This window comes from Procambarus clarkii, chromosome 64, assembly GCF_040958095.1.
Source record: "Procambarus clarkii isolate CNS0578487 chromosome 64, FALCON_Pclarkii_2.0, whole genome shotgun sequence".
In the NCBI taxonomy this organism is placed as follows: Eukaryota; Metazoa; Arthropoda; class Malacostraca; order Decapoda; family Cambaridae; genus Procambarus; species Procambarus clarkii.
The window spans coordinates 3,915,603-3,942,811 of record NC_091213.1 but is presented as its reverse complement, the minus strand read 5'-3'; the positions used below and the strand labels follow the sequence as shown (position 1 = coordinate 3,942,811).

At 47.5% G+C, this 27,209-nt stretch overlaps 1 protein-coding gene across 8 annotated transcripts in view; it reads right to left on the bottom strand.

Annotated features, from left to right (window-relative positions):
* Window positions 1-27,209, bottom strand: part of RhoGAP93B (MyTH4 and RhoGAP_KIAA1688 domain-containing protein RhoGAP93B) — a 192,291-nt gene that overhangs the window by 143,526 nt on the left and 21,556 nt on the right. For 2 of the 8 annotated variants that reach the window (XM_069309087.1, XM_069309088.1), the window contains exon 1: window positions 17,196-17,549. The exons of the other annotated variants lie outside the window; for them this stretch is intronic. The gene's annotated coding sequence lies outside the window, so the exon portion shown is untranslated. Of the gene's footprint in view, window positions 1-17,195; window positions 17,550-27,209 lie in introns of those variants that run through there. 8 annotated transcript variants of the gene reach the window in all.

Sequence of the window (27,209 nt, the reverse complement as noted above, 5' to 3'; positions counted from 1 at the left end):
GAAGGACAGGGGATGGGATGGCAGGGTAGGACAGGGAAGGACAGGGGATGGGATGGCAGGGTAGGGCAGGGAAGGACAGGGGATGGGATGGCAGGGGGTAGGACAGGGAAGGACAGGGGATGGGATGGCAGGGTAGGACAGGGAAGGACAGGGGATGGGATGGCAGGGTAGGACAGGGAAGGACAGGGGATGGGATGGCAGGGGGTAGGACAGGGAAGGACAGGGGATGGGATGGCAGGGTAGGACAGGGAAGGACAGGGGATGGGATGGCAGGGGGTAGGGCAGGACAGGGGATGGGATGGCAGGGTAGGACAGGGAAGGACAGGGGATGGGATGGCAGGGTAGGACAGGGAAGGACAGGGGATGGGATGGCAGGGTAGGGCAGGGTAGGACAGGGGATGGGATGGCAGGGTAGGGCAGGGTAGGACAGGGGATGGGAAGGCAGGGTAGGACAGGGCAGGACAGGGGATGGGATGGCAGGGTAGGACAGGGAAGGACAGGGGATGGGATGGCAGGGTAGGGCAGGGCAGGACAGGGGATGGGAAGGCAGGGTAGGGCAGGGCAGGACAGGGGATGGGATGGCAGGGCAGGACAGGGGATGGGATGGCAGGGTAGGGCAGGGCAGGACAGGGGATGGGATGGCAGGGTAGGACAGGGAAGGACAGGGGATGGGAAGGCAGGGCAGGACAGGGGATGGGATGGCAGGGTAGGGCAGGGCAGGACAGGGGATGGGATGGCAGGGTAGGACAGGGAAGGACAGGGGATGGGAAGGCAGGGCAGGACAGGGGATGGGATGGCAGGGTAGGGCAGGGTAGGACAGGGGATGAGATGGCAGGGTAGGACAGGGAAGGACAGGGGATGGGATGGCAGGGTAGGACAGGGGATGAGATGGCAGGGTAGGACAGGGAAGGACAGGGGATGGGATGGCAGGGGGTAGGACAGGGCAGGACAGGGGATGGGATGGCAGGGTAGGACAGGGAAGGACAGGGGATGGGATGGCAGGGTAGGACAGGGCAGGACAGGGGATGGGATGGCAGGGAAGGACAGGGGATGGGATGGCAGGGGGTAGGGCAGGGTAGGGCAGGGCAGGACAGGGGATGAGATGGCAGGGTAGGGCAGGGCAGGACAGGGGATGGGATGGCAGGGTAGGACAGGGAAGGACAGGGCAGGACAGGGGATGGGATGGCAGGGAAGGACAGGGGATGGGATGGCAGGGTAGGACAGGGGATGGGATGGCAGGGTAGGACAGGGGATGAGATGGCAGGGGGTAGGGCAGGGTAGGGCAGGGCAGGACAGGGGATGAGATGGCAGGGGGTAGGGCAGGGCAGGACAGGGGATGGGATGGCAGGGGGTAGGACAGGGAAGAACAGTGGAGGGGATTGGAGCCCACCAAACCGGCTAGGGGCAGTATAAGATGCGCAAAAGAGACTAACAAGCGTATGTGATCCCTGGCACCCCAGTCACGAGCGGCCAGAAACCATCCAACATCAACCACCTTACGAAACCTGTACATCTCTCCTCAATCACGACGGCTTTGTTTACACTTACCAAACCCTTTATGACCTCCGGACAAACACGAAGGTTGTTTATAACAACAACGCCCTCTGGTCAAGACGTTTACAAACTCGTAAACTATTTAATAAAGTGTAAACAAACCCGCTACGATTTCAAGATGTACAGACCATATTTACTAAACAACTTGCGAGCTTGGAAACATTAAGAGGTCGTTTTCGAACCAAGGTTATTGTTGTTGTGTGTGTGTGTGTGTGTGTGTGTGTGTGTGTGTGTGTGTGTGTGTGTGTGTGTGTGTGTGTGTGTGTGTGTGTGTGTGTGTGTGACCTTGTTAAACCTTCAGGGCTCATCAACTGTTTGATGGATACAAACTAAGCCGGAATGATCGATAGGTTTCGTCAGTGGACACGTACACGTGCCTCAGGTGGCAGGACCACCCGTACACGTGCCTCAGGTGGCAGGACCACCCGTACACGTGCCTCAGGTGGCGGGACCACCCGTACACGTGCCTCAGGTGGCGGGACCACCCGTACACGTGCCTCAGGTGGCGGGACCACCCGTACACGTGCCTCAGGTGGCGGGACCACCCGTACACGTGCCTCAGGTGGCGGGACCACCCGTACACGTGCCTCAGGTGGCGGGACCACCCGTACACGTGCCTCAGGTGGCGGGACCACCCGTACACGTGCCTCAGGTGGCGGGACCACCCGTACACGTGCCTCAGGTGGCGGGACCACCCGTACACGTGCCTCAGGTGGCGGGACCACCCGTACACGTGCCTCAGGTGGCGGGACCACCCGTACACGTGCCTCAGGTGGCAGGACCACCCGACGTATTTCTCCACACACACACACACACACACACACACACACACACACACACACACACACACACACACACACACACACGGCAACTGCAGCGATAATTAACGTAAGGAAGTTATGAATGAATGAAACTGTCCATCTTACTCCCGCTTTCACGCACTGGCTGGCTCACCCCACGGGGAGGGGGGTCTGATGGCTGAGTGGATAGTGCTCGGGATTCGTAGTCCTAGGGACCAGGGACTCTCACAAGTAAAGCCTGGCCTCGGGCCGGGCTTGGGGAGTAGAACAACTCCCAGAACCCCATCAACAAGGTTGTCTAATGACAACCTTGCAGTGACTCCAGAATTGTTAACCATATGTCATATCTACTTTTAACCATATGTCTTTTAACTTTTAACCAGAATTGTTAACCATATGTCATATCTACTTGTAAAGTCATATCTACTTTTAACATTATGAATGGATTTTGCTTCTACTACCTTTAGTTCATTCCATTTTCCCACTTCTTACGCTACAAGAAACTTTCAATCTCTATGACTCGTCTGAATCTCAAACTTTCATCCATGCCCCTTGGTCTCCACTACGGGCTCACCATAGCCCGTGCTACTTTGAACTTTTTGTTCCAAGTAGCGAATCTTAATCATCATCATCTTGGTCTCCAATCATCTTGGTCTCCAATCATCTTGGTTTCCAATCACCTTGTTCCCATTTCAGTCACCCTACACGTGTTAGAGTTGAGATACTGACTAGTCTTATGCTTATTCTTTGGAGTACTTTGCAGGGAAATGCTTGTCAGTGATACTGGTCGATAGTTAATTGGCTCTTTTTATATCTCCTGTCTTGAAAATTGGTACAACATTTACTTCTTCCAATTCTCCCTTTGGGAATTGACTCATTAGAGATCGATGCTGAGGGCCTGTCCCGCTTCTCTTAACTTTCACGGTAATTGTGTGTGTGTGTGTGTGTGTGTGTGTGTGTGTGTGTGTGTGTGTGTGTGTGTGTGTGTGTGTGTGTGTGTGTGTACTCACCTAGTTGTACTCACCTAGTTGTGCTTGCGGGGGTTGAGCTCTGGCTCTTTGGTCCCGCCTCTCAACTGTCAATCAACAGGTGTACAGGTTCCTGACAATGAACTGTGTGTGTATGTACTCACCTAGTTATGCTTGCAGTGGTTGAGCTTCAGCTCTTTGGTCCCCAGTTCTCAACAGTCAATCAACAGGTGCACAGATTCCTGAGCCTATTAGGCTTGTGTGTGACAATAGGTCGTCAAAAGATAGTCACAGTAGTGATATATAACCCTCTATTACGTGTCAAGGGGACCCAGACACGAATTTGACAAGAAAGAGCATGGCAATTATTACTATAACAGAAATAGCCGCCCCTATCGCCTGTAAAAATGTATCCTGACTTCTAATCATGGAAAATTTCAACCACAGAAAGATAGACTGGAAGAACAAAGAACAAAGGCTGGCACAGAAACACAGAGAGCTAAACTATTGGACGTAGCAGCAAGAAACCTTTCGAGTTCAACAGTCAAACCTCAAGATAACCTCAAGATAACATCAAGATAACCTCAGTCAGGGTGGCCCACACGTCTGAGAGGTAATGACGAACCAGCTAGACCTGACCTGACATTCTGGACGATTCACACACACAGAGAAATCAATTTGGAAGCCGCCCACAGGAATCATCAAGAGTATATTGACGTCTGAGTTGATACCTGGTTGATGGGGTTCTGGGAGTTTTTCTACTCCCCAAGCCCGGCCCGAGGCCAGGCTTGACTTGTGAGAGTTTGGTCCACCAGGCTGTTGCTTGGAGCGGCCCGCAGGCCCACATATACCTGGTTGATGGGGTTCTGGGAGTTCTTCTACTGCCCAAGCCCGGCCCGAGGCCAGGCTTGACTTGTGAGAGTTTGGTCCACCAGGCTGTTGCTTGGAGCGGCCCGCAGGCCCACATATACCTGGTTGATGGGGTTCTGGGAGTTCTTCTACTGCCCAAGCCCGGCCCGAGGCCAGGCTTGACTTGTGAGAGTTTGGTCCACCAGGCTGTTGCTTGGAGTTCTTCTACTGCCCAAGCCCGGCCCGAGGCCAGGCTTGACTTGTGAGAGTTTGGTCCACCAGGCTGTTGCTTGGAGCGGCCCGCAGGCCCACATATACCTGGTTGATGGGGTTCTGGGAGTTGTTCTACTGCCCAAGCCCGGCCCGAGGCCAGGCTTGACTTGTGAGAGTTTGGTCCACCAGGCTGTTGCTTGGAGCGGCCCGCAGGCCCACATATACCTGGTTGATGGGGTTCTGGGAGTTGTTCTACTGCCCAAGCCCGGCCCGAGGCCAGGCTTGACTTGTGAGAGTTTGGTCCACCAGGCTGTTGCTTGGAGCGGCCCGCAGGCCCACATATACCTGGTTGATGGGGTTCTGGGAGTTCTTCTACTCCCCAAGCCCGGCCCGAGGCCAGGCTTGACTTGTGAGAGTTTGGTCCACCAGGCTGTTGCTTGGAGCGGCCCGCAGGCCCACATATACCTGGTTGATGGGGTTCTGGGAGTTCTTCTACTCCCCAAGCCCGGCCCGAGGCCAGGCTTGACTTGTGAGAGTTTGGTCCACCAGGCTGTTGCTTGGAGCGGCCCGCAGGCCCACATATACCTGGTTGATGGGGTTCTGGGAGTTCTTCTACTGCCCAAGCCCGGCCCGAGGCCAGGCTTGACTTGTGAGAGTTTGGTCCACCAGGCTGTTACTTGGAGCGGCCCGCAGGCCCACATATACCTGGTTGATGGGGTTCTGGGAGTTCTTCTACTGCCCAAGCCCGGCCCGAGGCCAGGCTTGACTTGTGAGACTGGTACTGGTACTGATATCTGGTACAAGTAGGAATAACTTCTCAAGAACAACTCAAGAAAGGTACTCCCCAGGCACATGGCGAGTCCATAAAGTTGGTTTGATCCAGTTGTCACTTTAATGCTTCCTTAATAAAACCACTGTTTATTGATTTGCTATATTAAAGCAAGGGGGAACTTACTGACTTTACTTCAATTATTTAATATATTGCAACAAGGACAATTAATAATATAACCAGCTAGATACATAATAACAAATATATTATCTGGAGATACAAATTTATGGGAGAGGGAGGAATGTTTTAAATCACAGTATACCTTGCATATGCCGCTGATGTTATCCTCTTGATATGGGCTTCAGGGGACAGGTCTAAAATGTACTAAATGATTCAATATATATATATATATATATATATATATATATATATATATATATATATATATATATATATATATATATATTATTTTGAGTACTTCTCCCACACCGACATACACAATAGGTTGAAGCCTTGTCAAGACTGACTTGTTCTGTCCTTAAGATAATGCGGGCCGCTCCAAGCAACAGCCTGTTGGAATAAGTTATCACAAGCCCAGCCTGACTTTAGGCCTTGCTCGGGGGAGTAGAGGCACTCAAGAAACCCTATCCAGGTATGCTCCAGGTAAGATAGTTGTCGACTAACTATAACAAGCCAGCAGTCGACTGTGGGGGACCAATCACAATAGTTTCAAGTGGATAATCAATAACAATCTCTATCCATGCTCTTAATAAGTCAGAATGGTGACTTGTCATAAGTCAGAATGGTGACTTGTCATAAGTCAGAATGGTGACTAGTCATAAGTCACAATGGTGACTTATGACCTGTGCTCTCAAACATGCCCTCTAGTCGACCCCCTTCCCCCTTTTTCCCATCTTCTCAGCCATTACATAACCACCAAGTTCTGATCCCAGTTTATCACAACGCTATACACAGCCAGTATTTCAGGTTGCTCTGAGTGCCTTGTTGTGGTGGTTCCTCAGGGTCACTACTCTTCCCCTTTGACCTCACGCCTGCCCATGTCTCCTCCGGCATGGACGTCTCATCATCCAACCTGGGAACGAGTCCAGTCCAGCAACGTGGAGGCCTGTGGCCAGATTCACGAAGCAGTTACGCAAGCACTTAAGAACGTGTACATCTTTTCTCAATCTTTCGCGGCTTTGGTTACATTTATTAAACAGTTTACAAGCATGAAAACGTGTCAATCAACTGTTGTTATTGTTATAAACAGCCTCCTGGTGCTTCGGAGCTCATTAACTGTTTAATAATTGTAAACAAAACCGTCAATGATTGAGAAAAGATGGACAGGTTCGTAAGTGCTTGTGTAACTGCTTCGTGAATCTGGCCCCCTGGTCAAGGACCGGGCCGCGGGGACGCTAAGCCCCGAAACCATCTCAAGGTAAAAGATAACCAGTAGTTTGACGCAGAAACCACAACACTTATGGAGTACAACCTCCACATCTCAGTGAAACTACGAGCTCACCATAGCCCGTGCTACTTGGAACTTGTTCCGAGTAGCTGTATCTATAACACCAGCAACAACAACTCGGTGAAACACACCTGCTTGACGAATTCCTCCACAAAGGCTGATGCCAAACAGTTAGGCGGTTGTTGGGTTCTAGACAGCCTCGAACCCCCATAAACTGTGTTCACAAAACCAGGCACAACACCCAACAAGTCGGGTAACACAATAGGCAGCTTGATCAAACACTTTCTTGTTCTTCTCCCAGCATATTCCTGTGAGGTGTTCCAGTGGCGGTTAGATGATTTCGGGGCTTTAGTGTCCCCGCGGCCCGGTCCTCGACCAGGCCTCCACCCCCCAGGAAGCAGCCCGTGACAGCTGACTAACACCCAGGTACCTATTTTACTGCTAGGTAACAGGGGCATAGGGTGAAAGAAACTCTGCCCCATTGTTTCTCGCCGGCGCCCGGGATCGAACCCGGGACCACAGGATTACGCGTTCAGGATAGCCCACCGTAGCGTCATGTAGTGAACTACAAGGAAGTGTTCCATCACCATATTTACACCTTTGTAAATTTTTACACCTTTAAAAATTTACACCTTTGTTTACAAGTTCCATATTTACACCTTTGTTCAACTCAGCATTCAGACAGGATGATAATGATGTTCAAGATTCGCTACCCGGAATAAAAAGTTCCAAGCAGCACGGGCTATGGCGAACCCGTGTTCAGACAGGATGTTCCCCCGTCTCTGAGAGAGACTAAGCTCCTCCGAGCAGGTCTTGAATGACTCCCAGTTTTTGTTCGAGTCTTGAATGTGAGGATTTTTCTATTGGGGTTCAATGATCAACTCTGTATTACTAAGTTGCGGGTCTTACATATATATATATATATATATATATATATATGTAATATACATATATATATATATATATATATATATATGTATATATATATATATATATATATATATATATATATATATATATATATATATATATATATATATATATATATATATATATATATATATGTGCAGAATAACCACATATGAAAAATAGAAAATGCTTAACACGTTTTCGGCTAATTCGCCTTCATCAGAGCAAAGTAGATTCATTCTACTTTGCTCTGATGAAGGCGAATTAGCCGAAAACGCGTTAAGCATTTTCTATTTTTCATATGTGGTTATTCTGCTTACTTGGATCAGTGTTTTTGTGATCATTGTTGCATATATATATATATATATATATATATATATATATATATATATATATATATATATATATATATATATATTTGCTACTATGGCCTTGTTTGATGTTGTTTGGGTCGGATTGAAATGGGTTACATTTCTGTTTGTCAATTCTTATGGCTCCTATTCCTGTTTCTCCTGTGTTTTAAGTCTTTGGTATTCACATCTCCCAAGAAATAGGCGGAGGCCAGATTCACGAAGCAGTTACGCAAGCACTTACGAACGTGTACATCATTTCTCAATCTTTGACGGCTTTGGTTACATTTATTAAACAGTTTACAAGCATGAAAACTTGCCAATCAACTGTTGTTATTGTTATAAACAGCCTCCTGGTGCTTCGGAGCTCATTAACTGTTTAATAATTGTAAACAAAGCCGCCAAAGATTGAGAAAAGATGTACAGGTTCGTAAGTGCTTTCGTGAATCTGGCCCCAGGTCTGTTTCTTCTGGCAAGATTCGTGAAATCCGCCGAAAGAAAGGGAGAGGAGAGAGAGAATTGTCAAGGGGAAAGCGCCAAGCCATTAGACTATATATCACCTGCAAGGGGGTCAGGATAAGGATTTGGGATGGGACGGTGGGAGGGAATGGTGCCCAACCACTTGTGGACGGTCGAGGATTGAACGCCGACCTGCATCTTGGTGGCTCTTGGCATGACCTAACAGCATCGTAACCCCCCCCCCCCCTAGTCGTTAGCTTAGTCAGTTCTGATAACCTGGTTAAGATTTGTTAGTAGGATATCTTTACCCTCCTGCTTGTTGATATCTTTACCCTCCTGCTTGCTGATATCTTTACCCTCCTGCTTGTTGATATCTTTACCCTCCTGCTTGCTGATATCTTTACCCTCCTGCTTGCTGATATCTTTACCCTCCTGCTTGCTGATATCTTTACCCTCCTGCTTGCTGATATCTTTACTCTCCTGCTTGTTGATATCTTTACCCTCCTGCTTGTTGATATCTTTACCCTCCTGCTTGTTGATATCTTTACCCTCCTGCTTGCTGATATCTTTACCCTCCTGCTTGCTGATATCTTTACTCTCCTGCTTGTTGATATCTTTACCCTCCTGCTTGTTGATATCTTTACCCTCCTGCTTGTTGATATCTTTACCCTCCTGCTTGTTGATATCTTTACCCTCCTGCTTGTTGATATCTTTACCCTCCTGCTTGTTGATATCTTTACCCTCCTGCTTGTTGATATCTTTACCCTCCTGCTTGTTGATATCTTTACCCTCCTGCTTGTTGATATCTTTACCCTCCTGCTTGTTGATATCTTTACCCTCCTGCTTGCTGATATCTTTACCCTCCTGCTTGCTGATATCTTTACTCTCCTGCTTGTTGATATCTTTATCCCCCTGGTGTTGATATCTTTACCCTCCTGCTTGTTGATATCTTTACCCTCCTGCTTGTTGATATCTTTACCCTCCTGCTTGCTGATATCTTTACCCTCCTGCTTGCTGATATCTTTACTCTCCTGCTTGTTGATATCTTTATCCCCCTGGTGTTGATATCTTTACCCTCCTGCTTGTTGATATCTTTACTCTCCTGCTGTTGATATCTTTACCCTCCTGCTTGCTGATATCTTTACCCTCCTGCTTGCTGATATCTTTACTCTCCTGCTTGTTGATATCTTTATCCCCCTGGTGTTGATATCTTTACCCTCCTGCTTGCTGATATCTTTACCCTCCTGCTTGCTGATATCTTTACTCTCCTGCTTGTTGATATCTTTACCCTCCTGCTGTTGATATCTTTACCCTCCTGCTATGTCATGTAATTATGTCTACTTCAAATCGTCCTAATTTTGTGATATCAATTTTATGATATCCATTTTGTGATATCGATTTTATGCTATCAATTTTGTGATATAAATTTTGTGATATCAATTTTGCCAATATATGTCTCAATAAAACATATATGTTTAATGTTATAATGACAAATAGCATTTTTTTGTCTACATTATATCACCTTCCAAATTGTTAGATAAATGTCACTCACTTTATGCCTAAAATGTGAATTTGATTTAAACCGGTGTAAACCTGTTTATATCAAGCAAGTACCTGGTTGATGGGGTTCTGGGAGTTCTTCTACTCCCCCAAGCCCGGCCCGAGGCCAGGCTTGACTTGTGAGAGTTTGGTCCACCAGGCTGTTGCTTGGAGCGGCCCGCAGGCCCACATATACCTGGTTGATGGGGTTCTGGGAGTTGTTCTACTCCCCAAGCCCGGCCCGAGGCCAGGCTTGACTTGTGAGAGTTTGGTCCACCAGGCTGTTGCTTGGAGCGGCCCGCAGGCCCACATATACCTGGTTGATGGGGTTCTGGGAGTTCTTCTACTCCCCAAGCCCGGCCCGAGGCCAGGCTTGACTTGTGAGAGTTTGGTCCACCAGGCTGTTGCTTGGAGCGGCCCGCAGGCCCACATATACCTGGTTGATGGGGTTCTGGGAGTTCTTCTACTCCCCAAGCCCGGCCCGAGGCCAGGCTTGACTTGTGAGAGTTTGGTCCACCAGGCTGTTGCTTGGAGCGGCCCGCAGGCCCACATATACCTGGTTGATGGGGTTCTGGGAGTTCTTCTACTGCCCAAGCCCGGCCCGAGGCCAGGCTTGACTTGTGAGAGTTTGGTCCACCAGGCTGTTGCTTGGAGCGGCCCGCAGGCCCACATATACCTGGTTGATGGGGTTCTGGGAGTTCTTCTACTCCCCAAGCCCGGCCCGAGGCCAGGCTTGACTTGTGAGAGTTTGGTCCACCAGGCTGTTGCTTGGAGCGGCCCGCAGGCCCACATATACCTGGTTGATGGGGTTCTGGGAGTTCTTCTACTGCCCAAGCCCGGCCCGAGGCCAGGCTTGACTTGTGAGAGTTTGGTCCACCAGGCTGTTGCTTGGAGCGGCCCGCAGGCCCACATATACCTGGTTGATGGGGTTCTGGGAGTTCTTCTACTGCCCAAGCCCGGCCCGAGGCCAGGCTTGACTTGTGAGAGTTTGGTCCACCAGGCTGTTGCTTGGAGCGGCCCGCAGGCCCACATATACCTGGTTGATGGGGTTCTGGGAGTTCTTCTACTCCCCAAGCCCGGCCCGAGGCCAGGCTTGACTTGTGAGAGTTTGGTCCACCAGGCTGTTGCTTGGAGCGGCCCGCAGGCCCACATATACCTGGTTGATGGGGTTCTGGGAGTTCTTCTACTCCCCAAGCCCGGCCCGAGGCCAGGCTTGACTTGTGAGAGTTTGGTCCACCAGGCTGTTGGTTGATACCTGGTTGATGGGGTTCTGGGAGTTCTTCTACTCCCCAAGCCCGGCCCGAGGCCAGGCTTGACTTGTGAGAGTTTGGTCCACCAGGCTGTTGCTTGGAGCGGCCCGCAGGCCCACATACCCACCACAGCCCGACTGATCCGGCACTCCTTGGAGGAAACTATATAATTTTCTCTGTCTTCCAGTAGAGTACATCTGTAAATGTACATCTACAAGAGGTACATGTGCACATCTTCCAGTACAATCGAGGTAGCTGTGTTTGGACCTGCCAGTATTGTAATTAGTGAACATGTAGTATATGAATATATATGAATATGAATATATAGAATGTAGTGATGAATATATAGAATGTAGTGACCCTTATGTAATGTAATTTGTATGACAACTTTGACAATAGTAGATGTACGTGCATTTAAGAATAGTTTTTGATTGGTGAATTTGACTTGAGCTGACTTGAGGGAGGGGGAAGGTGGACAGGAGCAGGAGGGGAAAGGATAAGGGCAAGAGACGGGGGAGAGAATGGAGGGGAGTAAGGGGAAGCAGGAAGACAAGGGGAGAGAGAGGGGAAGGGTGTGGAAACTGTAGATGGTAGAGGGGGGGGGAGGGGGCTGGTGGACTGAACCACATTGCTGGCATACCAGTCACCCTCACCCGTCACCCGTGCTCCCTCACCCGTCACCCGTGCTCCCGTCACCCGTGCTCCCTCACCCGTGCTCCCTCACCCCTCACCCGTGCTCCCTCACCCGTCACCCGTGCTCCCTCACCCGTCACCCGTGCTCCCTCACCCGTCACCCGTGCTCCCTCACCCGTGCTCCCTCACCCGTCACCCGTGCTCCCTCACCCGTCACCCGTGCTCCCTCACCCGTCACCCGTGCTCCCTCACCCGTCACCCGTGCTCCCTCACCCCTCACCCGTGCTCCCTCACCCCTCACCCGTGCTCCCTCACCCCTCACCCGTGCTCCCTCACCCCTCACCCGTGCTCCCTCACCCCTCACCCGTGCTCCCTCACCCGTGCTCCCTCACCCCTCACCCGTGCTCCCTCACCCCTCACCCGTGCTCCCTCACCCCTCACCCATGCTCCCTCACCCCTCACCCGTGCTCCCTCACCCGTGCTCCTTCACCCGTGCTCCCTCACCCGTGCTCCCTCACCCGTGCTCCCTCACCCGTGCTCCTTCACCCGTGCTCCCTCACCCGTGCTCCCTCACCCGTGCTCCCTCACCCGTGCTCCCTCACCCGTGCTCCCTCACCCCTCACCCGTGCTCCCTCACCCCAGAGAGAGAGAGAGAGAGGCAGAGAGAGAGAGAGAGAGAGAGAGAGAGAGAGAGAGAGAGAGAGAGAGAGAGAGAGAGAGAGAGAGAGACAGAGAGAGAGAGAGAGAGAGACAGAGAGACAGAGACAGAGAGACAGACAGAGAGACGGACGAGAGAGAGAGAGAGAGAGAGAGAGAGAGAGAGAGAGAGAGAGAGAGAGAGAGAGAGAGACAGAGAGACAGACAGACAGAGAGACGGACGAGAGAGAGAGAGAGAGAGAGAGAGAGAGAGAGAGAGAGAGAGAGAGAGAGAGAGAGAGAGAGAGAGAGACAGAGAGACAGACAGACAGAGAGACGGACGAGAGAGAGAGAGAGAGAGAGAGAGAGAGAGAGAGAGAGAGAGAGAGAGAGAGAGAGAGAGAGAGAGAGAGAGAGAGAGAGACAGAGAGACAGACAGACAGAGAGACGGACGAGAGAGAGAGAGAGAGAGAGAGAGAGAGAGAGAGAGAGAGAGAGAGAGAGAGAGAGAGAGAGAGAGAGAGACAGAGAGACAGACAGACAGAGAGACGGACGAGAGAGAGAGAGAGAGAGAGAGAGAGAGAGAGAGAGAGAGAGAGAGAGAGAGAGAGAGAGAGAGAGAGAGACAGAGAGACAGACAGACAGAGAGACGGACGAGAGAGAGAGAGAGAGAGACCCGAGCAATACATCATAAAGCCTCTTATATACATTAAACAATTTCAACTCAATAAGTCAAGATGGTGACTCACTAGAGACACGCTCTCCAGAGCCACACATTTGCCTGGCTATTGTGACCCCTCACACTGTTGTCTACACCACGGTACAACAGTGATACCAACTGTTCACACCGTGGTACAACAGTAATACCAACTGTTTACACCCTGGTACAACTGTGGTACCAGCTGTTTACTCCCTGATACAACTGTGGTACCAGCTGTTTACACCCTGGTACAACAGTAATACGAACTGTTTACACCATGGTACAACAGTAGTACCAACTGTTTACACCATGGTACAACAGTGATACCAACTGTTTACACCATGGTACAACAGTGATACCAACTGTTTACACCGTGGTACAACAGTGATACCTGCTCTCGCACAAGACAGCACATATATGACTTATTGCTTATAGTCACTATTTCGCTTATAAATAAGTACATATGTGATATATTCCAAGCCATATTTTTTCAGCGCCCCCTTCCCATAGCATGTGGGAAGGGGGTAGCTCCCCCTTCCCATAGCATGTTTAAGCCTCACTTCTACTAACCCCCCCCCCCCTGGAACACCACCCACCAATCGGTGTACAACCCAAGTCCCTAATCACTGCTCGGTGAATCATTTTAATCTCATGACAAAACGACGACCGAGTTATCTGCTGAGATCGTATCATATCCGATATCGATAAGGACACGAATAACAGTTTCGTAACGTCACAGGAGAGACAGAGAGACTGTATCAATGGACAGTTAAAAGCTCCCACGCCGGAAATCAGTAAGCACCTCTCGTTGGCTTCCACAAAACAGTATGATGTTCAGTGAAGATAAATTGATTTGGCTTTTTTTATGGAAGAAGTCAAATTAAAACTTACCTTTCGGTTATCTTTGGCTGATATCGAGGCTCAATATCCTCGATATCAATGGTGTTGTGGGTGTAAATTGGAGCTGCCCCTCCCTATGCCCCTGTTATCTAGCAGTAAATAGGTCCCTTCACCCTATGCCCCTGTTATCTAGCAGTAAATAGGGCCCTTCACCCTATGCCCCTGTTATCTAGCAGTAAATAGGGCCCTTCACCCTATGCCCCTGTTACCTAGCAGTAAATAGGCTCCTTCACCCTATGCCCCTGTTATCTAGCAGTAGATAGGCCCCTTCACCCTATGCCCCCCTGTTACCTAGCAGTAAAATAGGTACCTGGGTGTTAGTCAGCTGTCACGGGCTGCTTCCTGGGGGTGGAGGCCTGGTCGAGGACCGGGCCGCGGGGACACTAAAGCCCCGAAATCATCTCAAGATAACCTGCCCAATCATGGTGAATACTGTCAGAAGACGCTTATATATATATGGCTCTAATTATCTGGCAGCTTTCTCAATAAGTGTCAACTTTGATGTTACGTCGCGCACGCACGCACGCACGCACGCACGCACACACACACACACACACACACACACACACACACACACACACACACACACCCCGTTTACATGGCTTCAAAACAGACACCATATAAAGGAATAGAACCCAATTCCCCCCGCACTCCCCACACACACACACGCAAGTTCGATCCCACTATACGACCTCAACATCCTCTTAATAGCCTCATCCCATGATTTCAATGCGACTTAAAATAACCATTTCAAACTAACAAGTGAGCGGGCGGGCAGATAGAGGCGAGATATCAAACACCCAACGCGAGGGGCGGCACCACAGACGCTGTTGCTCCTTGAAGATATCACGTGTCAACTGATAAGACTGATAACGGCACCTGTTCCTTCACACGAGGCGACCCCACCCACCCCCCAGCACTATCTGTTAAGCACCAAGTGGATCTGTTAACGCCAAGTCCCCTAAGACAATACTTACTACTGTCTTCGATAGGAAATGGATTTAATAATATCATTGATCTGTTTATTATCCGTCGACGATTTCGAATCATCTTCTACCATCTTACGGGCTCACCATAGCCCGTGCTACATGGACATTTCGTTCCGAGTAGTTAAATTTGATACAGCAACTTATATCCACTACCTCTCTGCCTCTGAAGATGTTGCCAGATTCAGCAAAACGCATCTCTTAAAGTCAATATAAAATTGTAAAATTAACTTAGGAGAGTTCCACCACTTATGGGCTATTCATTCCCGTGCCACCTTTTGGGTGGCTTAATCTTTATCAATCTTAGAGTTATCTTTCATCTTCCTTCTTAAGTGCAGAACGTAAGATATCAGCGGTTATCTTGAGATGATTTCGGGGCTTAGCGTCTCAACGGCCCGGTCCTCGAGCAGGCCTCCATTTCGTTATACATCCCCAGGAAGCAGCCCGTAGCAGCTGTCTAACTCCCAGGTACCGATTTACTGCTAGTTGAACAGGTACATCAGGGTGAATGAAACTCTGCCCATTTGTTTAAACCGGGGATCGAACCCGGAACCATAGGACTACGAACCCCGAGCACAGTCCACTCAGCCATCAGGCCCCCTAATCGGTGCGGTAATCGAATATACGAAATACACCACGTTGCATCAGAGCAACAATCCTGCAGCGAATCACACTCAACACGTCACAATCTATGTCAATCTATTGTAGGATGTAATTGGCTTTACCTGTCGTGGTTCACTCACTCACACACACACACACACACACACACACACACACACACACACACACACACACACACACACACACACGCACGCACGCACGCTCGGGCGACGTTATTAACTGCCCGAGTAACGGATATAGCAGCTGTCTCAGGTAACACACCCAAATGGCCTCTCTAAAGTAGTAGATACACCTAGTTACCGTGTGTGTGTGTGTGTGAGAGTGTGAGAGTGTGTGAGTGTGAGAGTGTGAGTGTGTGTGTGTGTGTGTAGATGTATGATGCCTCTATGACCACCCCAGACGTGCTGCTGCAACTCTACATGGCATGAAGAAGCTTCCTTACCTGCAAGAAGAAAATATCAACATTAGCAACAAACATAGAGACATTATTGGATATCGATACCCATGTTACAACTCCTCTTACTTATGACAGAATACCTACGTGAACACTAAGGAACTACTTATAGCTATGAACCATGTAGTAATTTGATTGTGGCTACCGGAGACGGCTAGTTTATTATGCACCTCATACTCATCCTGTGAGTGGTAGCGCAAAAAGGATTACAGAGGGCACAAAAAGGTCTTTTATCAGACCTCAGATTATTACATAAGCAATTTCATCTATCCTTCACACCAAATAGTTAGAGAGAATGTTATATTTCAAGAGTTATATATTTACAGTAAGTCATTATACATTGATGGTAGGTCTTATCGCTAACACAGAATTGTTTGAGCAATAGAGATATTACAGTCATAGGGGAGCTGCTGTTTATTATTAGTCTTCACAACACACTACTTGTTTCTTAATCTCATATGTCGTTTATCTACTGGGAGTGAAATATGGATACAGTGCAAGGATTTCAGGTATTTTATCCATGGTAATAAGATAGGTTGTCATATCACAAGGGAGTGAGCTTAAATTTATCTCTAAATGGGTCAATTTTACTACAATCCAAGATATAGTGTTCGAGTGTGTGTCCCTGTCTTTGTCCACACACTTTACACTTTACTTCATCTAGATCCCTATACAAGCCGAACTGCCAGAGATACTTGTAGCCAAGTCTTATACGAGCTGTGACAACATCTGTTAGTCTACTGACTTTGTTACTTGCCCCATACACATGTTTTACTTCACACATTTCATTGTGATAAACAATGCACCTGCTAGTTCCAGTTTGCACTGTTCTACTTTCATCAAATCCATCCAGGAGTTCTCATCTAATGACACTTTTAAGGGGATTATCTGATAACTCAAGATTCCGTTCAACACTGTCTTTATATACTGCAAGCTAATATTTAGTGTCTTGTGCCCTCCCGTCGCCTTGCGAGAGGAAACGACTCAGGCTTGACTGACCCCATGGGAGAGGTCAAGCCTGAATCAAGATCAGTCAATCAGTCAATCAAGCACCTCTCATTGACAGCACTCTCTCCCTCACTAGGAATTCTGTACATGGTTGTAAGGCTGTTAGCGGATATGAGAGCTGGTACCGACCTTCCTATCGGAGCATGAAGACTTTGTTCAACTTCTCCAGCGCCTCGCTGATTGATTGATGAAGATTAAGTCACCCAAAAGGTGGCACGGGCATGAATAGCCCGTAAGTGGTGGCCCTTTTGAGCCATTACCAGTATCAAGAGCTGATACTGGAGATCTGTGGAGGCGCGACTGCACCCTGCGTGACGGGAGATGTCTCCCGGACCAAGTGGAGCGCCTCGCTGCTTCCCGGAGCCTACAAATATCCAAGTGTCTTCCTTTAAGAGTGTGTGAGACACTCTTAAAGAGTCAAAGACTCTCTTAAAGTGGCCTGGGCTGGCACACCCCTCTCTCCTTCACCGACAACATATCTATGACACTTTAAAAGTGCTCAAGAACGGACAGGAAACGTCATTTCCTGTATTTTAAGATGTGTTGGGTTGGTTGTTGAATGTCCAGTCACGTTATTATGACTTACTGTGTTTACATTGTGCCTGGGGCGGGTTCTGGGAGTTCTTCCACTACCCAGTGACGTGTGTGTGGGAGAGAGCTTGGTCTAACAGACTATTGCTTGACACGGCACGAACACCCGCATATCAATCCGGTCGGTTAAGCATTTCTTGCAGGAAACTGTCTTATTTTTTCTTGGAAGAAGTTCATTTTAGTTCCAGAAATATTGTGTATGTTTGTTGACCAGACCACACACTAGAAGGTGAAGGGACGACGACGTTTCGGTCCGTCCTGGACCATTCTCAAGTCAATCGACTTGAGAATGGTCCAGGACGGACCGAAACGTGGTCGTCCCTTCACCTTCTAGTGTGTGGTCTGGTCAACATACTTCAGCCACGTTATTGTGACTCATTGCCTGCTTGTGAATGCTTGTTGGGGAGGGAAGGGAACTATGAGGGGGAAAGCGCCAAGCCATTACAACTATATAGCACTGGGAAGGGGTCAGGATAAGGATTTGGGATGGGACGGGGGGAAGGAATGGTGCCCAACCACTTGGACGGTTGGGTACCATTCCGTTGGGTATTGAACAGATGTGGACCTGTAATGTTGAGCATTGTATTGTACCAATGACACTAATACTCTTCACTAATCATATTCTACATGTCCTCCCATATCGTTTGCTCCAATATGCTTATTATTTTCTATGCAAATATAGGCCCTAACCTCCCGGTATATATATATATATATCATGTATATCATATCATGTATATATTATGTGATACATCTCTACTCCTTCCAGGAGAGTACATTTGGAGAGCTTTAAGACAATCCCAATATTTAAGATGCTTTATCGCGTCAATGTCGTATATGTTCCCTCTATTTCAACAAGCTCTCCCGCTCTGAAGGGGGAAGTGAGTACTGAGCAGTACTCAAGACGGGACAGCACAAGTGATTTGAAGAGTACAACCATTGTGATGGGATCCCTGGAGTTGAAAGTTCTCGTAATCCATCCTATCATATTTCTAGATGACGCATATATATATATATATATATATATATATATATATATATATATATATATATATATATATATATATATATATGTTCCTAGTATTGTATGCCACAATCTCAATCGACCTCTCCAAGATCAATTCCTAGCTTGACAAGCCGCTACCCACAAGCCTGAAACCAAGCCACCACCCACAAGCCTGACACAAGGACCATTACATACCAAGGTATTATAAGACTGGCTTAATAATACAATTGACGAGTGACCCCCATGATTGCTGAGAGGAGTGCCTCTAGGAGGCTCTCACGCGTGGTGTGGCACTCACACACTCACGGTGTGGCACTCTCACACACCGGGAGAGTGTGAGAGAGTGTGTGTGAGTGTGTCTCTCACGCCTGCACTCACACACACACACGGTGTGACAAACATTAACCTCCATCTTCCATATTAACACCAAAGTTCACCTACTTAACCAAACTTAGTAATAATAACTGAACGATAAAAATTACTGAAGCAGTACAATGGGATCGAACCTGCGTCCCTTCCCACAGATACACAATTTCCTTGTGATTTTACCGTCCAGCAGTTCAATGTTTGTTTCATTTCATATACAGCACAGCCCATGGTAATGGTGTAGGAAGTATTACATTGTTGTATTGAATAAGAGTTGCCATGTAAACATTATTATGAGTTGCCATGTAAACATTATTATGAGTTGCCATGTAAACATTATTATGAGTTGCCATGTAAACATTATTATGAGTTGCCATGTAAACATTATTATGAGTTGCCATGTAAACATTATTATGAGTTGCCATGTAAACATTATTATGAGTTGCCATGTAAACATTATTATGAGTTGCCATGTAAACATTATTATGAGTTGCCATGTAAACATTATTATGAGTTGCCATGTAAACATTATTATGAGTTGCCATGTAAACATTATTATGAGTTGCCATGTAAACATTATTATGAGTTGCCATGTAAACATTATTATGAGTTGCCATGTAAACATTATTATGAGTTGCCATGTAAACATTATTATGAGTTGCCATGTAAACATTATTATGAGTTGCCATGTAAACATTATTATGAGTTGCCATGTAAACATTATTATGAGTTGCCATGTAAACATTATTATGAGTTGCCATGTAAACATTATTATGAGTTGCCATGTAAACATTATTATGAGTTGCCATGTAAACATCAGGACAAGTTGCCATGTAAACATCAGGACAAGTTGCCATGTAAACATCAGGACAAGTTGCCATGTAAACATCAGGACAAGTTGCCATGTAAACATGAACATGAGTTGCCATGCAAACATGAACATGAGTTGCCATGTAAACATCAGGACAAGTTGCCATGCAAACATTATTATGAGTTACCATGTAAACATCAGGACAAGTTGCCATGTAAACATTAATACGAGTTGCCATACCACGAGACAGGGTGCCGTCAACACCTGGACAAGCTTAAGGAGCAAAAACCTGTCCTGTATACACAATTAGATCCCTCCCCCCCCCCACCAACAGTGCTATGAAAGGGAGAGAAAAGGAAAGAATATGGTGGAATCACCACTTAACTGTTGTAACTGTGCACTGACCCCCATTTCTGCCCATCACCCACATGCTCAGTGACAGTCACACTCCAACCCGTTCTCGCAAATTCGTAAAGTCAATATTGACTTATTAACTACGTGCATAGGTGATATACTAAACATAATAGATACCCTTAAAAAGATTCATAGAAAACACCGACCTTACCTAACCTTGTTAGTATCTTAAGATAAGCATCTTATTGCTTCGTAATTACAATTATTACTTAACCTATACCTATTATAGGTTAGGTAATAATTGTAATTACGAAGCAATAAGATGCTTATCTTAACATACTAAGAAGGTTAGGTGAGGTCGGTGTTTTCTATGAAGCTTTTCAAGGTAAACTAAAATATTCACAATAAATTAGTATGTCACATATGCACTTATTTAACAAGTCAATATTGACTTAAAGTGCGAGAACGGGTTGCCCCTTGAAATATATTTAGGATTTTTTTTTTTCAAAAGAGCAAGTTAAGGGTCCTCTGGTAGGTTAGAAGTGCAAGAAGTTCTCCAAAGGTTTCAAAACGTCATGAAAACTTTCAATTGAAAGCTTCCTCTCCTAACCTAACCGAGTAAGCCGGAGGACTCGAAACAGAAAACGGAACAGTACATCACTTTCGAGAGCCGATTTCATTTCAAACCACGTCTATTTTTGGCCATGACGCGCATACGTGCGAAAAGCGACGTAATTTTTAAGAGGACGGTTTAAGACGGCCTGGTTGACCTCAACACCAACCAGGGGCCAGATTCACGAAGCAGTTACGCAAGTACTTACGAACCTGCCAGGGGCCAGATTCACGAAGCAGTTACGCAAGCACTTACGAACGTGTACATCTTTCCTCAATCTTTGACGGCTTTGGTTACATTTATTAAACAGTTAACAAGCATGAAAACTTGCCAATCAACTGTTGTTATTGTTATAAACAGCCTCCTGGTGCTTCGGAGCTCATTAACTGTTTAATAATTGTAAACAAAGCCGTCAAAGATTGAGAAAAGATGTACAGGTTCGTGAATCTGGCCCCAGAAGCTACGACAGTGGTCCATGTTCTTTAAAATTCGCTACCCGGAACAAAAAAATCCAAGTAGCACGGGCTATGGTGAGCCCGTAGTTCGTAGCGAGTCCGTACTACAGTGCTCCGGCAAGCGCCAGGAGTCAGACCACCTCTTGTCTAAAAGCTATACACACGAACATAGTAAATATTATCATTCCTCGACTTTTACACGCTACCTTCTAAGCACTCCTTTCATTTCTATTTGCCTCTGCTGTTGATTTTTTGTGGGGGTACGCGCCCCCCCTGAGGAGGGGTGTGCGCCCCCCTGAGGTGGGAGGCGGCTTTGTTCTCCTCCCTGGTGACGTTGGACCACCAACACCTGTGTGCTCTTAACAAACACCTCTGTGCTCTCTAAATGTTTAATCTTCTCCTCCGCTCTTGTTTTCACATTATTTAATGGAAATATATCTTTCTGAGTTTATATATATATATATATATATATATATATATATATATATATATATATATATATATATATATATATATATAATTGGGTATGGGTATTATATTTGATGAATACCATTGTTACATGATTTAAAAGTCTGTCTTGAGCCTGTTATTAAGAGAGATTTCTCGTGTGTGTGTGTGTGTGTGTGTGTGTGTGTGTGTGTGTGTGTGTGTGTGTGTGTGTGTGTGTGTGTGTGTGTGTGTGTGTTTGTGTGTGTGTGTGTGTAACAAGCTCTCCAGCACCGCCATGAAGACACCCGGCTGTGTCACAGTCGCTGTTGATCTTTGGTCTGTGTTGTGATATCACCAAACCATCCATTAACCTGGGCTCTGGGAGACTCGAACCGTGAACCCCCACGCCTCCACCGCTCTATCGGACTTTTTTTTTTTTAATTTTATAGCTTGGTAACTTGGTCTAACAGGCTGTTGTTTTGAGCAGCCTGCATCCATAACAACCCAACTGGTTCGGCAATTCTTGCAGGGATGTATCTGTTTCTTGGACACACGTCCATTTTTGTTCCGGCAATATTTCCTAGACTTGTTAGGAGAATATTGAACACCAATGAACATCTATTGTTCATACTTTGTGCCTATGGCACCTGTACTCTTCACTGGGTCATTTCAGAATTTCCTGCCATATCGTTACCTCAAGTGTATTTGACCAGACCACACACTAGAAGGTGAAGGGACGACGACGTTTATATCTAAGAGAAGTTCCGGATCAGCCGGGCTGTGTTGGGTATGTGGGCCTGCGGGCCGCTCCAAGCAACAGCCTGGTGGACCAAACTCTCACAAGTCAAGCCTGGCCTCGGGCCGGGCTTGGGCAGTAGAACAACTCCCAGAACCCCATCAACCAGGTATATGTGGGCCTGCGGGCCGCTCCAAGCAACAGCCTGGTGGACCAGACTCTCACAAGTCAAGCCTGGCCTCGGGCCGGGCTTGGGGAGTAGAACAACTCCCAGAACCCCATCAACCAGGTATATGTGGGCCTGCGGGCCGCTCCAAGCAACAGCCTGGTGGACCAAACTCTCACAAGTCAAGCCTGGCCTCGGGCCGGGCTTGGGGAGTACAACAACTCCCAGAACCCCATCAACCAGGTAACCAGGTATCAACCAGGACTTTTCGGTCCGTCCTAGACCATTCTCAATCGACTTGAGAATGGTCAAGGACGGACCGAAACGTCGTCGTCAATTCACCTTCTAGTGTGTGTGGTCTGGTCACTCAACACAACTTCAATGTTTCTTTATATCTTATATGAGAATGACTCCCCCGTGAAGCAAATACAGTGCCGTACAAAACATTCCACTACGCTTAAACATGATCCTCTTCAACTGTCACTCTTTGCAATCTGACAGAGAATTAAGTATCCAGGGAGCCGGTCGGCCGAGCGGACAGCACGCTGGACTATGATCCTGTGGTCCTGGGTTCGATCCCAGGCGCCGGCGAGAAACAATGGGCAGAGTTTCTTTCACCCTATGCCCCTGTTACCTAGCAGTAAAATAGGTACCTGGGTGTTAGTCAGCTGTCACGGGCTGCTTCCTGGGGGTGGAGGCCTGGTCGAGGACCGGGCCGCGGGGACACTAAAAATCCCCGAAATCCTCTCAAGATAACCTCAAGATAACGGATCCATCTTCCTACTTTACCAGTAATACACGAGGACCTAATGAGCTGTTATTCACGGTCACATTCATCAAATGACTTCGCAAAGTTTATGTATATTAAATCTGCATTTTTGGTTGTCCTAGTGGTTCATGAGTCTGGCATAGTGGTAAAGAGGGGTAGAAATTGCCTAAGCTACTCTATCCCTTTGAGATGTATTTCTTCCTTATCTCAATAAACATACTTGAACTTGAAGTGGTTAAATATTGGGAAACACAGGATCTTCCCAATCTAAAGTTATGGTTGTTAAGAGTTGAACTCTTGCGAAGTTCATTGTTCACAATACAACTATTTGACTCCAACTCAACCTCTTAAAACTTGATGGTGGTAGTATTGATCAAGGGATGGTGATGCTAGTAGTAGTAGTAGTGATGTTAGTAGTCATATTCAGAGGAGGAGAGCCATGCGTGTGTGGGGGAAGATACTATATAATCCCCCCCCCAAGCCCCATCAAGCCCCATCAATCCACACCATCACGCCCACACCACCACCACCCACACCATCACGCCCACACCACCACCCGTCCCCCCCTCTCCCCCCCCCCCAGTTCACAGTTACCAACACACTAAGTATTCAATCTTAATCCTCTTTAAGTCCATCTTATTGGGCCCTTCTCTTTCATGGGGTTGTAATGCGGGCCGCTAGAAGCAACAGCCTTCTAGATCAACTTATCACAAGATACGCCTTGCCCCAGGCCGGGCTTGGGGCAGTAGAACTCTCACTATAGGTATGTTCCAGGTATATCCTCTAGGTAAATGGCTATTGAATGTCAAGCTGTCAAACTATGTGGTAGCTGGTATGTTATATTTCTGTGGTAGCCACACGGGGTGGTAGCCACACGGTGTGATAGCCACAAGGTGTGGTAGCCACACGGTGTGATAGCCACACGGGGTGGTAGCCACACGGGGTGATAGCCACACGGGGTGGTAGCCACACGGGGTGATAGCCACACGGGGTGGTAGCCACACGGTGTGGTAGCCACAAGGTGTGGTAGCCACACGGTGTGGTAGCCACACGGGGTGGTAGCCACACGGTGTGGTAGCCACACGGTGTGGTAGCCACAAGGTGTGGTAGCCACACGGGGTGGTAGCCACACGGTGTGGTAGCCACAAGGGGTGGTAGCCACAAGGTGTGGTAGCCACAAGGTGTGGTAGCCACAAGGTGTGGTAGCCACAAGGGGTGGTAGCCACACGGTGTGATAGCCACAAGGTGTGGTAGCCACACGGTGTGATAGCCACACGGGGTGGTAGCCACACGGGGTGATAGCCACACGGGGTGGTAGCCACACGGTGTGATAGCCACACGGGGTGGTAGCCACACGGTGTGGTAGCCACAAGGGGGTGATAGCCACAAGGTGTGGTAGCCACACGGTGTGATAGCCACACGGGGTGGTAGCCACAAGGGGTGATAGCCACAAGGTGTGGTAGCCACACGGTGTGATAGCCACACGGGGTGGTAGCCACAAGGTGTGGTAGCCACACGGTGTGATAGCCACACGGGGTGGTAGCCACAAGGTGTGGTAGCCACACGGTGTGATAGCCACACGGGGTGGTAGCCACAAGGTGTGGTAGCCACACGGGGTGGTAGCCACAAGGTGTGATAGCCACACGGTGTGGTAGCCACACGGGGTGATAGCCACACGGTGTGGTAGCCACACAGTGTGGTAGCCACACGGGGTGATAGCCACACGGTGTGACAGCTGTCATATCACCAGTTAAGAGGCGACAGCTTGGTATCGTCGCCGACACCATTCGCACCATAATTTCTCTCTCCACTAGGCTAAAAAAATTTCCACAGTGCCTTGGGTGTCACTAACGACTTTTCCCGCCCTTTCGTTCGTCGTACTCGCCTAATTGTGCTTGCGGGGGTTGAGCTCTGGCTCTTTGGTCCCGCCTCTCAACTGTCAATCAACTGGTGTACAGGTTCCTGAGCCTATTGGGCTCTATCATATCTACACTTGAAACTGTGTATGGAGTCAGCCTCCACCACATCACTTCCTAATGCATTCCATTTGTCTACTGCTCTGACACTAAAAAAGTTCTTTCTAATATCGCTGTGGCTCATTTGGGCGCTCAGTTTCCACCTGTGTCCCCTTGTGCGTGTCCCCCTTGTGTTAAATAGCTTGTCTTTATCTACCCTATCAATTCCCTTGAGAATCTTGAATGTAGTGATCATGTCCCCCCTAACTTTTTTTTTTTTTTTTTGAGAGATATATACAAGAGTTGTTACATTCTTGTAGAGCCACTAGTACGCGTAGCGTTTCGGGCAGGTCCCTGGAATACGATCCCCCGCCGCGAAGAATCGTTTTTTTCATCCAAGTACACATTTTACTGTTGCGTTAAACAGAGGCTACAGTTTAGGAATTGCGCCCAGTAAATCCTCCCCGGCCAGGATACGAACCCATGACAGCGCTCGCGGAACGCCAGGCGAGTGTCTTACCACTACACCACGGAGACTGTTCTGTGTGTGTGTGTGTGTGTGTGTGTGTGTGTGTGTCTGTGTGTGTGTGAGAGAGAGAGAGAGAGACCGAGCCCGTCCTTTTAACGCCGCATCTGTTACAATATTGTAACCAACAGTAAAAATTGTAACATTTTGGTAAAGTAACGGCTGACAAATATTCCCGTTTTCTATGCATCGGACTCGATAGGTTAGCTGCTTTGCTTGGCTTATTATGTTTCTCGTGAGGTTCAAAGGTTGTATTATTTACGGAGTGGCAAATGAAGGGACCCAGGCTGAGTCCTGAGCCTATAAGCACTGGGCTTCACAATATTCAAACGTTCCATGTTATCACAATCATCCCAAGATATCACCTCAAGATATCACCTCAAGATATCATCTCAAGATATCATCTCAAGATATCATCTCAAGATATCACCTCAAGATATCATCTCAAGATATCATCCCAAGATATCACCTCAAGATATCATCTCAAGATATCACCTCAAGATATCATCTCAAGATATCATCCCAAGATATCACCTCAAGATATCATCTCAAGATATCATCTCAAGATATCATCCCAAGATATCACCTCAAGATATCACCTCAAGATATCACCTCAAGATATCATCTCAAGATATCACCTCAAGATATCATCTCAAGATATCATCTCAAGATATCATCCCAAGATATCATCTCAAGATATCACCTCAAGATATCACCTCAAGATATCATCTCAAGATATCATCTCAAGATATCATCCCAAGATATCATCTCAAGATATATCACGCAGGATGCCAACAACAGAACAGCAATAGACCAAAGGAGCAAAGTCAACGATACTTGTTTATGGAGAGATTAAATGACTCTAAGGAACAGAGGAAAAGCAAAAAAAAACAAAAAAACAATTCGATAATTAAAAGTCATAACATCTTACAAGGTGAACGACTGTTAGTGGAACAATGCAGTCGTGCCAATAAGGTTTAGTCCAGGTGTACAGGCGAGTCGTCGTACTAAGTAAATGACAGGCAGGGACCCAGAGCTGAAGCTCACTCTACGGTAAACACAACTAAATACACTAATTACTTTAGTAATTACTATGTCGAACAACTCCTGCGGGGTTTTAATATATTTGTCAAACATTATTATGGAATGTTGATTGGTCGATGTAGATTAAGCTATCAACAGAGGCGGTGCGCGGGCATGAGTAACCCGCAGGTGGTATGTATGTTTGGAATGAAGGTGATCTTAAGTCGTACAACATCTTAAAAGTGTGTCTGATCTCCTCGACATTGCTGCTACCCTACTCAACGTGAAGGATTACAGAGCACTGGTCAAGACCTGGGGCCAGATTCACGAAAGCACTTACGAACCT